Raw genomic sequence first — 15,028 nt, forward strand, 5'->3', positions numbered from 1 at the left:
GTAGTTTTACTATTAAAAAGTGTATCCTCATTTACACATTTTCTGTCAATATTAACGTAGAATCTCTAGATTCCAAATTTTCTTATATGAGCTTCTGTGAGCAATTTACATTGGCTTCTGCATGGAATCAGTGCTTTTTTTTTTTTTTTTTAAAGATTGTATGTATTTATTTGACAGAGAGAAATCACAAGTAGATGGAGAGGCAGGCAGAGAGAGGGAAGCAGGCTCCCCGCTGAGCAGAGAGCCTGATGCGGGACTCGATCCCAGGACCCCGAGATCATGACCTGAGCCGAAGGCAGCGGCTTAACCCACTGAGCCACCCAGGCGCCCCAGTGCTTTTGAAATGGCTATGAGAGTGTCTGTCTCCTGATGTTGTCTAACATTATTAAATATCCACATTTTATTAGTTTTTACAAATCATAGATAGAGGATCAAAATGTGACTTACTTCATTAAACAGTTTATTCCATAGGAGTGGATTAAGACTTAAACATAAAAAAAAAAACAAACAGGAGTATTATGAAACTGTTAGACCAGAAGGATGAATTCTAATTTGATTAGACTCGAATAGTTGATTTCCTTGTTTAAAATGCCTATATTTTCTGAGTACAAAAAAATGAACACCAAAAAAAAGTAATTAGCTCTAAATTTATATATACGCTCTCAAGACGTCGAACAGAGAAATAAGAACAAAATATAATTGAAAATCACATCACAATGGCCAAACACAATTTATAGACCAATGAAGTATAAATGTCTGCATATGATATATGAATACACATATGCAAACATACATACTTATGTTTATTGGAAATATACACATAATGCCAATTGTGTTTACATGTATGCTCATATATGCACGTAAGTGCATATTGTTCATGTATATATATGCAGACATGTATAACACACATAATTACATGATATACTTTTACCTAAATGGAATTGTGCACACACACACATACACACACACAGTCATGTGTACTATTTTTCTACTAACATCGCATAAAAATTATTATGCTGGGACAGTTCTTCCTACAAAATTTTCTCTCTCTATGGCAGACTATGCACACTGAAATCCTCCTATCATTTAAATTAAGTGCATGATTACCAAATATAACAATACTCAAAATATTCAAAATCTCCATTCAAATCTCTATTCAAACTATTCAGAATCTCTATATTCTAAAATGAAAAGATGAATGAGAATGAGTAAAGTAGCTTCTTTGCTTTGAGAGAAAAACATAAGCTTTGGAAAGTATCTGGCTCTCTCCTATGATCATTACCAATACAAACAGACTGAGGGTGTTGGAATTTAAGACAGGATGGCAAGGGGTGCAATATGGCACTGAGTAAGGAGGCCTTGGACCCATGCAGTGTGAAAAAATATCCCTTCATAAATGTCTGAAACAGTAAGGCCTGAGTGCTCAAAGAAGGTGTATCCTATAAATTAAATCATGTCCTGCATAGACAAAGGTCAAAGAAACTTCTTATGACATTGTTGTTTAATGCAAGAAAACAGTCTCTGCTGATAATTTGAGGCAACTGGATAGTTTGGAATTGTTGTGGACCTAAACTGACACAATGTGTGTGATCAAACTAGTATATTATATTAATACTGATTTAAAGTGACCTCAGACTTCTGATATGAGAAAATAGAACATTTATTGGGAAGGATAAAAAAAAAAATCAGACCTTTAATTGAGACCTCCGAGAATCTTTAAAAGTCAAATTTAAACAAATGTGAGCACAAAAATAGTAATATTTCTCTGTAAACTAAATGTTGGCACTGGAACATGACTTCCCAACAATCATGGTGCCCAGGATGAAAGCTCTGACTCATCAGAATATACTTTGATTCCTTTTTTCTCAAGGCTTCTCTATAGTCCTTCAGTATCAGTCAATTCTACTTCAAGAGAAAATTTGTTAATGATACTCCTTTGAGGGTCTTTATTTATTCCCCCAAGCAGTCTCTCTGTCTGCATTTGGTAGGTAGTCTTTTAGTGCTTCACCACCATCTCTCATCTGTACTCTTTCTACAACATTCCTCAGTTCTCTAGTTATGGGGATGGCATTCTTACTCTCCAACAGATTGTTTATTATTGTGGTGTTTAATTAAGAGATTCACTCAGTCTACAAAACATTAAATTCAAGTGCAAACTAAAATAAATGAGAATTTATTTTCTCACGTACTGGAGATTTAAAAGTAAGACAACTTGAGACATGATAGGATTAGCAATTTAGCAGTTTAAGACAGCTACTGAGGACCCAGTTTTTTTTCTTCCTTCCAGTCTGCCAACTCCACTGATAAATTCTGTTCTTGAAGGCTTCCTTTTGCTTAGGTCACATGCTTGCCTTTAAATCGGTCGTCCATAAGAGACATGGTTCCACTAAAAGCAGGTGAATCACGATTTACATGTAAACTGCAAATACAGTCATCTGCCTGTAAATAATGTATTGACAGAGTAATATATAACTAAATAAAATCAGTTCATATTGTCGATTAACAAGGATGTAGTCTAGGTACCCAGGCTAGGTTGGGTGCATAGTTAAAACAACTATGAGGATGGGTAGTTAAAACAACTAGCTTAATTGTTAGGTCAAATGAAACTTAAACATGCTTTTATTAAATTTAAAATAGTGAAGTATATTAATATGTTAAATTTACTGAATACTTCTCATGTTATCATTATTATTTTAATCAGTTTCTGCTATTACATAATTCATGTTGTGATGAGAATGTTTGTATGCAAAATTTTACCTGAAACTCTGATTATTTGCTTAGATCCCTTCCTAGAAGGCTAATTTCTTTTTTAAAGATTTTTATTTATTTATTTGACAGAGAGATAGAGAGCACAAGTAAGCAGAGCGGCAGGTGGAGGGAGAAAGAGAAGCAGGCTCTCCGCTGAGCAGGAAGCTCCATACGGGGCTTGATCCCAGGGCCCTGGAATCATGACCTGAGCCAAAGGTAGCTGCTTAACCAAATGAGCCACCCAGGTGCCCCTAGAAGGCTAATTTCTATTTCAAATTGAATTTACGTGTTCGGTCCTTGATACCATGTGAAATTGTTTTTCCAGTAATATTGAAATACTCTATTTTTCTACCACCAATATAAAATACTTAAAGTCTTATAGCTCTTGAGTCAGAAGTGAATATTTTTGGTTACTTTAAATTATTGACCAATTCAGCTTACAGGTTTTAAACTAGAATTTCATAATTGTTTAATTTATACATTGATATAAAAGAGCTTAGGGATAAAAGATACAGATGTAGTGAAAAGAAGGGCCATCTGTACCCCAATGTTCATAGCAACAATGGCCACAGTCTCCAAACTGTGGAAAGAACCAAGATGTCCTTCAACAGATGAATGGATAAAGAAGATATGGTCCATATATACAATGGTATTATGCCTCCATCAGAAAAGACGAATATCCAACTTTTGTATCAACATGGACAGGACTGGAGGAGATTATGCTGAGTGAAATAAGTCAAGCAGAGAGAGTCAATTATCATATCGTTTCACTTACTTGTGGAGCATAAGGACTAACACAGAAGACGTTGGGAGATGGGGAGGAGAAGTAAGTTGGGGGAAATCGGAAGAGGAAACAAACCATGAGAGACTGTGGACTCTGAGAAACGAACTGAGGGTTTGGGAGGGGAGGGGTATCAGGGTTTGGGTGACCCCGGTGGTGGGTATTAAGGAGGGCACATATTGCATGGAGCACTGGGTAAGGTGCATAAACAATGAATCTTGGAACACACACACAAACACAAAAATAATTAAATTAAAAGGCTTGCATATTCATTCTGTATCTTTTATACTTTGTTTTTCTTTAGCTGGCTTTTTTATCAGTATTGTCTACATGTACACTTCAGAAATGAACTCTCTGTTATATGTATTAAAACATTTTAGAGGTTTTAAACAATTTTGTTTATGACATTTATATTTTTATATTTTAAGATTATTTGTATACAAACTGACTTTTTATTGTCCAATTAAATGATGTTGTGTTTCATGGTGATTCAGTGTGGTCTATATTCAGTCACTTATTATCTGTGTGACTTAAGTCTCTTAACTTCTCTCAATATATATATAAAATATATATATTTTCTAATATATAAAATAGAGTGTTAAATTATTTGGACATGACTATGCTTCATTTAAAAATACTCAGTAATACCTATTAACCTATTTACTTAGCAGTATTTTGCTTAGATGGTAAAATATTGAGATATCAATTTATTTAAGTGTTTTGTAAGGTTGCTATATTAATTTTACTGATCTTAGTATTTTTGTATTTAGTTTGAAAAGCTAAACAAAATGAATATTCATTAGAATATAAAATTAGCACTTATTAGAACACCTCGGTGAGCATGGTGCTAGATTATTCTATATGTTAATCTTAAATTACATCAGTTACCAATGTGTTATGTACCTTGTGCTTATTCAAATCATGTTGTGTCTTCTAGATATAAAAATAACTCCTCAGATTGAGTTAGATTACCCGTGCTAAGAAGCCTAAGTTTATTTTTTCTTTTAACTTCAACTGCTTTCGTGGGATAGAAAATAAGTATAACTGTTCAATTCAACTCTTCTCTTTCTATATTTTGAAATGAGGTTTAAAAATCAGCACCTGCTACAGAGTCTTTGTTCTTATTTGAAATGTTGAGACTGGCTAATTTCATTATTGCTAAGATTTCAAATTCCCTCTTCTAAGTTTAGCAACTTCTTATATAATTAGAAAATTGTCAAAGGTGTCAGGCCTTTCTTCTCTACTCCTTTTTTGGTCTGTTTTCATTCAGAATAGGATGGGAAAAAAATATGTAGCCACTTCACCTTCTATCTCTTGTGTCCTCAACTATTTCCTCAACCAAAAGCAAGTTCTGTGTGCTGACTGTTAAAGTGATTTTTCATAGTTCACTAAGTAGTAAACTGTAGTTTATTGTTTAGATTTTCTACCACTCCTTTACAACCTTGCTTTATTTGAATATCAGCCCTCCTCACATTGTTTTTTTCCATGACAGGGCTTCTCTTTTTATTTTACTTGTGATGACTCCGCTTCATCTTCACAAGGATAGAGGTTGTGTTCAATAACTATTTATGAAATAGACACATTAGCCTATTAAATAAAATGACTACTTTGACTTAATTTTTACTAATGTGACTTTGCCTGACTGACACTAAAGTTGTGATTTTATAAAATTAGAATCAAAATTAGAATCAAATATAAATAGAATTAGTTTACAGTAATAATAGAGTGACTTGATACTTGCATATTTATTAGTACTTGCCTTTGACATTTTACTCCTCAGGGGAAGCATACATACTACCTAAATCAAATTATATCATGGATTAGAAATCTATTTGCCGTGAAGAGTCCCATAAATTTCAACAAGTATTGGCATTCAGAAAATAGTTGTTTATGAACCACGTTAGGCAATCTGACACATGAAAGAATAATGTTTTTCCCCAAATAATATTAACATGAAGCTTATTATTTTATAATATATAATCCCATTGCAAGCATGCCAGTTAAATCCATCCCAAAACTGTATTTAAAATATTTACTTTCTACACATCCCCAATATAGTTATTATCAATTATAATTTTCTCTTACATGATTTTTATGAGTCTTTGAAATCATTTTAGAGATTTAACTTAGGCCAGCATTTAATACAACTCCATAAATAGTATAGTTTAGGGACACAGGGGTGGCTTAGTCAGTTAAGGATCCAACTCTTGATTTTGGTTCAAGTCATGATCCCAAGGCCCTAGAATTGAGCCATTGAGCCCCATGTTGGGCTCTGCAATCAGTGGGGAGCCTGCTTGAGATTCTCTCTCCCTGTCCCTTTGCCACTCCCCCTGCTCACTCAGTCTCTTTCTCTCTCTCTCTCTCTCTCTCAAATAAATAAATAAATCTTCAATAAATAAATAGCATAATTTAAATCATTTTAAATTTATCAAATTCATAGCAGTGGGGGCCTATTTCTTTTATTCATATAAAGAAAAAAGTTGATAAAAGATTGTGAAAATATTGCCTGTGATTTAGATGATCATTATTTGAAGTATTAATCAGTATTTGCTGAGTCATCAGTTAGGAGCAAGTAGTATATACTGAGATAAAAATAAAGTATATGGTCGTTATCTGAAGAAACTTATATTCTAGAGAAGATAAAAATAATTATAATAAGAAGGGATAATTATAATAAGAAGGGATATTCGTGAACTAAAAAGGGTAGTCAGGAAAGATTCCTCAGTAATTAATCACTTGACAAGAGAATTTAAAAGAATTGTAGTTTTCCTGGAGGCCAAGAAAGACAAAATAATTTCAGGTTGGTACTCGAGTACTGGTATATACAAAGTCAGTACAGCATATGCTGAAATATATAATAATTGAGAAATTTTTTTCCAGAAACTTGTGAGTTTTTGCTTGTTTGCTTTTGTTGAGATAGCAGGGCTGTTGTGTGATGTGGAGAATTATTGGGAATTAAGTCAATAAAGAAAGATGCAAGTGTTTTTATGTGATGGAAAGAAACTGAGTCTTTATCTTATACATTCATAGTCACTGAAAATATCTGTGTCAGATGTCTGTTTCTTTGTGCCGTAAGGGTCACTCTGGTGGAAGTGTTAAGGATGGATGGGGAGAGGGATTAGCATAGAGAAACCAATTTCCTGGTAGTCTGTTGTGTAGGTCCAGGAGCTGTATAGGATTCCTGGCAAGAGATGATGACTGTTTACAATATCAGTGTAAATGGGGGTAGAGAAGAAGAGACTTATGGAAGATGATTAAAGAGAATGGTTGATTAGATGTTTATAGTGGGTGAAGATTTCAGGAAAACTGTCAATTATCTGGCCCTTGGGCTTTTAGGGATACCCCCTAAATAATCTCTGATGAACCATGTTCACATGAAATGGGAGAGAAGGGTACAAACAACATTGTATTTTGTCCTCTGGAATGACCATGGGAACTCATTTTAGAAAATTATATAAGACAAGTAAGTAAAAATAGTATTTGTGAATATACCTCTTTCCACATGTAAGTATTTCCAAATTTTAGGACCTTCTAAAAAACTAGCATATAGGTATTATTATTCTCATTTTATAATTAGAAAGATAATGTATTATGTAGCTATTGATTTTTAACTAACTATTTCCAAACTCAGAGGAATAGCAAAGCAGTAATATTTTATAATTATAGTTCATGTATCGGGAGGATGAGTTCAGCTGATCTTGGTGGATTTAGCTCATCCAGTTGCCTGGGACACCTAGGCAACTGAGCTGTGCCCATGTCTATCCTCTTTCTCTTGAGACAACAGGTTAGATGGGGACATGACCTTCTCTAGAAGATGGCAAAGCATAATCCTCAATATATAATCATTTCCTAAAACTCTACATGTCATTTTTGCTCTTCCCACATGTACATTGGTGGAAGCAGATCACATGGCCAAATTGAGGTACAGAAAATTATATCTCACTTACCAAAAGGGTGTAAATGTAAGGAGGAGTGAAAACCTGGACCTATTACTGTCACTAATCTACCACAGGTAGGACATGCCATTTGTCAGGTTTCTAAAGTCTGCAAATAGAATTCCTGGGTGCATTATCCTGGCCCTACCATGAGCTCTGTGACTTGGACAAATTATTAACATTATCTAGGCCCAGATCCCATTTCATTTTATCCATCTAATTTTTTAAAAATATTTTATTTATTTATTAGACAGAGCAAGAGAATGAGCACAAGTAGACAAAATGGCAGGCAGAGTGAGTGGGAGTAGCAAGCTTCCTGAGGGGCTCGATCCCAGGATGCCAGGATCATGACCTGAACTGAAGGTAGATGCTTAACCAACTGAGCCACCCAGGTGCCCTGGATTCCTCATTATAATAAATGAAAATATCAAAACTATTTACCTGGAATTGTTAATGGATGCATATTTATGTGCAGTATACTTACCACAAAACACATACTCAAAATTTTAACTACAATTAATAATATTCCATAAATGTGGAAATTGAGATTCATAGGGATAGACATTTAATAATAAAAATTAACATTAGTATGTGTATTGAAATTAGTGCTTGAATACAGAAGTGCAAATTACTTGACTTTTTTTAAGGTTTTATTTATTTATTTATTTATTTATTTATTTATCTGGAGCATGAGTGGGGAGAGGAACAGAAGGGGAGAAAGAGAGACTCTCAGGCAGACCCTGTACTGAGTCTGAGCCTGACTCAGGGTTTGATCCCACAACCCTAAGATCGTAACCTGAGCTGCAATCCAGAGTCAGCCACTTAACTACTGAGCCACCCGGGTGTTTGCAAATTATGACTTTTAATCTCAGTTGTTTCATACACCACCTTTCTATCACTATATGAAAACCATTACACATGATCACCATAAACACTATAAATAAACTTCACAAAGTAAACTGATTCTATTCAAGCTGGATTATAAAAGGTTCAGGTCCAGGAAAAATGATATCTAATTTGAGTTTTTAATTTGCATTGAAATATAAAGTATTTACTTTTTCCATCTATAAAAAAAAATGATGTGAAGTGACACATTGGCTTTACTAAATACAATAAATGTCCAAAACTGAACAGTTGTATTACCCACGATTATTTGGATTATTGAGTAAATGCTATAATCACATTTTAAAATGTAAGCTCTCTGATCTTGAATGTAAAGCTAGGCCATTTGCAAAGGTGGCAGTGTAGCAACAAGTTTATCTTAATGACTTTCTGCTACTTTAACATAAAGAATACTGGATAAAAGCATGGAATCAACACTTTTAAGTGTTGATACCCATGTATGTAGTGGAAACTGACCCTGCAATTCTTGGTAGATACTTAAGATTCTTTTAAGGAATCCATATAGGCAACCAGCACCTTCTTACAGAAAAGCATTTTTGTAGAAACATGCCAATTTCAATTTTCTATTATGTCTGACACTACCCCATATGTTCAGAGCTCACACTTCTGAAAGAAATTTGACAAACTGTTTGCTATACATAGATTTGTTCCAAATAAAACTTTCTTGTCTATGGCAACTTCTAAAGAACAATTTCTCCACATGTGGCAGGTGGGTGACTTAGTACTGACAAATTGTCAGGATTCTGGCTTACATTCCTTGAGCTATTTATCCATCAGGGATAAATACACTGTCCCTTCTTCATGGGCCCATGTGCTCCAACATTATCTCTTAAAGTAGAAAGAACAAGAAATCTATTTTATTTTTATTCCTTGTGAAACTATTCTCCTCCTCATCACACAAGAACAGTGTCACTATTTTTGCTTCTCTCTCTGAAGGTGAGTGGATTTAAACAGCAATAGCTGTGTGCTGTGAGATTTGCTAAATTTCCTCATAATACTCAGATGATTTCAAACTAAAGTTCATTGTAGGGTATTTGGTAAATAGTACTGAGTTTTATCTACTAATACAGTTTTATGTACATTTCTAAGATTCCCTGAGGTTTTTGGTGCTATGCTTATCTATGAAACTATTGATATGGTGTACGCTTTAAAGTTTTGTGCAAATATGCCAAAAATACGCATTTATTTCATTTTATAATTCCATGAGGTGCAGCTCTGAAATCAGAGGCAGTTTTTACTTACATTTTCTTAACAAACCTCATTTAACTTTTTATATGGAAGTACTTTTTTGAATGATGGATCCAGAAGAATCAGCCGCTGAACATTACTTGTAGTATGTGTGTATGAAATAAAAAGATAGAGACAGACCTGGAGAGGGAAGAATTGAATAAGAGAGAGATCATGAAAATGTAAACACCATTTGTGTAGCATTTAATATGTGTTAGGCACTGTTCTAAGCATGGATTTTCATTCAGTTAAGACTTCTAAGAATACTATGGCATAGGTACCAGTATCATTGTCATTTGCCAAATGAGGAAACTAGTTACATGAAATTAAGTGACTTGACCAAGGTCACACAAGTAGTTAATATCCAAGCATTTTGTCTCGAGTTTGGCTCTTAACTCCAGTTAAGAGTTAAAGTTCAGGGGTGCCTGGGTGGCTCAGTGGGTTAAGCCTCTGCCTTTGGCTCAGTTCATAATCTCAGGGTCCTGGGATCTAGCTCTGCATTGGGCTTTCTGCTCAGCAGGGAGCCTGCTTCCCTCCCCGCCCCCCCGCCTGCCTCTCTGCCTACTTGTGATCTCTGTCTGTCAAATAAATAAAATCTTAAAAAAGAAAAAAAAAAAAGAGTTAAAGTTCAATGTTCCAAGATGGGGTAAAGGAGGAGTAAAGAACGTAGCATCCCACAAACATAGTACAATTGATGGCTCAGTTATTTAAGCAGTAAAATCACACTATTAAGCCTCCATCTTCTCTTCTAATATAATTATTAGCCTATCCAGTCCCTGTCAAGAGGTTTATTGTTTAGCTGCAAACAAGTTCATCAAATTCACCGCTCAGCATGGCAACTTAGAAATGTTATGAGACATACAGTAAAATAACTGACTTATGTCACCAACCTGACTATTGTTAGGTGTGTGATTTTTGGGAAACAATATTTGGAATTTAATCATGAATACATGATTTAATTTCATATATATATACACACAAACACACATATGTGTGTATGTGTGTGTATAAATACATACATATGATGGAGTTAAAGAACATAAATGCACTTGGTCTTTCTAAAAGGAAAAGTTCAGTTAAAGTGAGATTTAAGTATAAAATGCATGCTCCATCCCAATGAAAACAATTTGACTTGACATTACCAGTGACAGCAGTATATGCAACATATTCATCTGTACATGCTATATAGCTTCAGCCACTCCTAAATACTCAACTGACTTTCTTTGTCACAATGAAACTATATCACCATCTCCCTGCACCCCGTTTTACCCCTCAACTAAAGAGAAAAACATCAATTCATTTTCTTTAATCATAATTTCTCCCGTAAGAAGAATCCAGTGAAGAATCTGGAAGCTCAGAAGCTTGGAGTTTGAGTACCAACAATCCACGTCATTATGAGCCAGACACAGTATGATTTTGAACTTTAATTTCTTCATATGTAAAATGAGAAAATTGCAAGAATTTATATCTGGAATAACTTAAATTTTTAATATACAAAAATGGATGAGGAAGAAAATAAGCATACTGTATGGTCAACTAATCTTTGACAAAGCAGGAAAAAATATCCAGTGGAAAAGACAGTCTCTTCAATAAATGGTGCTGGGAAAATTGGACAGCTATATACAGAAGAATGAAACTCAGTCATTCTCTTATACCATATGCAAAAATAAACTCTAAATGGATGAAAGACCTCAATCTGAGACAGGAATCCATCAAAATCCTAGAGGAGAACATAGGAAGTAACCTCTTTAACATCAGCCATAGCAACTTCTGTCATGGCAAGGGAAACAAAAGCAAAAATGAACTTTTGGGACTTTATCAAGATAAAAGCCTTCTGCAAAGCAAAGGAAACAGTCAACAAAACAAAGAGGCAACTCATGGAATGGGAGAAGATATTTGCAAATGACCTACAGATAAATGGCTGGTATCCAAGATCTGTAAAGAACTTCTCAAACTCAACACACACAAAACAGATAATCACGTCAAAAAATGGGCAGAAGACATGAACAGATACTTCTCAAAAAGACATACAAATGGCTAACAGACACATGAAAAAATGTTCAATATCACTAACCATTAGGGAGATTCAAATCAAAACCGCATTGATACCATCTTACACCAGTTAGAATGACAAAAATTGACAAGGCAGGAAACAACAACTGTTGGAGGGGATGTGAAGAAGGGGAGAAGGGAAACCCTCCTACACTCTTTGTGGAAATGCAAGTTGGTATAGCCACTTTGGAAAACAGTATGAAGGTTTCTCAAAAAGATAAAAATAGAGCTACTCTGTGACCCAGCAATTGCACTCTTGGGCAATTTACCCCAAAGATACAGATGTAGTGAAAAGAAGGGCCACATGCACCCCTATGATAATAGCAGCAATGTCCACAATAGCCAAACTGTGGAAGGAGCTGAGATGCCCTTCAACAGATGAATGGATAAAAATGTGGTCCATATATACAATGGAACATCACTCAGCCATCATAAAGGATGAATACCCACCATTTGTATTGATGTAGATGGAACTGGAGGGGATTGAGTTAAGCGAAATAAGCCAAACAATTATCATATGGTTTCATTTATTTGTAGAACATAAGGAATAGCATGGAGGACATTAGGAGAAGGAAGGGAAAAATGAAGGTGGGCAATCAAAACTGAGACGAACCATGAGACTACGGACTACAGGAAACAAACCGAGGGTTTCAGAAAGGAGAGGAAGGGGCATGGGTTAGCCTGTGATGGGTATTAAGGAGGCACATATTTCATGGAGCACTGGGTGTTGTATGCAAACAAGGAATCATGGAACACTACATCAAAAACTAATGATGTGGGGTGCCTGGGTGGCTCAGTGGGTTAAAGCCTCTGCCTTCGGCTCAGGTCATGTTCCCAGAGTCCTGGGATCTAGCCCTATGTCAGGCTCTCTGCTCTGCAGGGAGCCTGCTTCCTCCTCCTCTCTCTCTCTGCCTGCCTCTCTGCCTACTTGTGATCTCTGTCTGTCAAATAAATAAATAAAATCTTTAAAAAAAAAACTAATGATATAGTGTATGGTGACTAACATAACATAATATTTTTTAAAAATAAGCATGGTGAAAATAAATTGGATAAAATATTTGGAAGTATGGATAGATGCAGAGAGTTGTAGTCATTTTCAAGGAGTGTTTCAATGAAAGAGCATGATATGTTCAAAGAGGAAATTTTCCAGGAACTTTACGTTCGGTGTCAGTGTGCCATTGAATGCACTAACCAAGCACAAACGTTATTTCATGATTCAATCACAAAGAAACTGTTATAATACCATTTTTCTTTGAACCTAGCTCTACATTTGTTTCTAGTCATTCTTACTTTAATTTGATTTGTTAGAAAGTTTTGGTGATCTCAGATTTCCTTTACTGGTAATGTTTAAATCCTTTCTAAAATTCCATTAGGCCAATGTGAAGATACGAGCCTACATTATCAGAACAAGCTTAAAAAATACTCTTTACTTGTAGCTTTACAGAATATTATTGAGGGTTTATGATTGAGATTTCTAATATGGGGGCACCTGGGTGGCTCAATCAGTTACATATCTGCCTTTGTCTCAGGTCATGATCCCAGGGTCCTGCGATCAGAGCCCCATCCATTCTTCTTTTCTGTCTCCCTCTCATCCCACGCATGTTCTCCCTCCCCTCCCCCACCGTGTCAAACAAATGAATAAAATCTTTTAAAAATTTATAATACAGCTATATAAGTTTTGAAAAATGAGATTAATGGGTATCTGGGTGGCTCCATTGGTTGGGCGTCTGCCTTTGGCTTAGGCTTGATTTCAGGGTCCTGGAATTGAGCTCCACATTGGGCTCCCTGCTCAGCGGGGACCCTGCTTCTCCCTCTCTCTCTGACCCTCTGACTGTATGTTCTCTCTCTCTCAAAATAAATAAATAAATAAATAAAAATAAAATTTAAAAAATAAAGAAAAGAAAAATGAGTTTAAGCTCAGCTTTTAGATTATAAATATTTTTACCAAGAATTCCTTTTACTGAGCTTGATGTTTCAGCACCATTTTGTGCACTTTCTTTTCACCTTATGGAACCTCCAGTTATTTGTCATCTCCCAATTCTTTTCTTCCCCAAGTGTAGATTTCTGCATTTCAAGCTCTTCACCAGTGTTCACCTTCCCTTATAAAATTACTAGCTACATTTTTCTGTTTGTAAAATCCTCCATTTAGTTTGAGATCAAGTACTACCCTAAATCCTTATACTTGGGAATGGTGCTGCTACCCGTTTCTTTCTTTTTCTTTTTTTTTTTTTTAAGATTTTTATTTATTTTTATTTATTTATTTGACAGAGATCACAAGTAGGCAGAGAAGCAGGCAGAGAGAGAGGAGGAAGCAAGCTCCCTGCTGAGCAGAAAGCCTGATGTGGGGCTCGATCCCAGGACCCTGACATCATGACCCAAGCTGAAGGCAGAGGCTTTAACCCACTGAGCCACCCAGGCGCCCCCTGCTACCAGTTTCTAATTGCTGTGAGTTATTTCTGTTTACAGATCATCATAATTGAAAACGGGCATCCTCCATTTTTTTCATATATGGTGATTCCAGATTTAACACTACCCTGGTATTTTCAACAAATCAACTCCAAATATTCAGAGCTGCGTGGGAAGCTTTTTGTTTAAAGTTTAGAAAAGTGGAAGGAGTTTATAAGGAAAAGGTTTACTTAACAGGATTTTGTATTGCAATGCCAAAACTAACTTAATTTTGAAGTACTTGTTATCCCCAGATCTGAGTCCTCAGATCCTTGACCGCCTCCAGTTTTGAGTGTTAAGCAACTTGCTTCAGAGTCTTTCATATCCAGTGTGCTTCATGCTAACCTAACTCCTAGAATTTCTATTAGTTTCATATACAAAAATACATGTTTCTCTTCCAGATCCAAAGCTGCTTCTAAAGCACTTGAAACAAAGAGTTCCCTCCCTTAGAGAAACTCTGTTACCATGTGTTTAGAATGGTTTTTTCCCTTCTGTTATTGTCTTACATTTCACTCTTATTTATGTAAAGGCTAACAATCAAGCACAAAGCATCCACAGTACTCCCACGGAAATGCAATATGCCCAATTGATACTCAAGAATTTTGTTTGGTAAGTCATACTTTTTACTAAAGGACCTAACTTTTTACATCTGTGTAATTTACACTTATATAAACCTTGGTGAGTTGCATAAAGCAATTCAAACTTATTTAGAGAAATTAAATTAATATATGTTGAAAATGAAATGTACAGGAATATGAATGCCATTTTGAGATTGATAACTGAAACAACACAATATTTTTACCATTAATCTATTATAATATGGCAATTGTCAACCAGAGCCTACCATCAGAATCATCAGTTATGGTAAAATAGACTTGTGGACAGAATACCTATGGTATTATGGATGTAGACTATTCATTGAGCCCAGAGTATAGGC

Source organism: Neovison vison, chromosome 4 (genome assembly GCF_020171115.1).
Source record: "Neovison vison isolate M4711 chromosome 4, ASM_NN_V1, whole genome shotgun sequence".
NCBI classification, from domain to species: Eukaryota; Metazoa; Chordata; class Mammalia; order Carnivora; family Mustelidae; genus Neogale; species Neogale vison.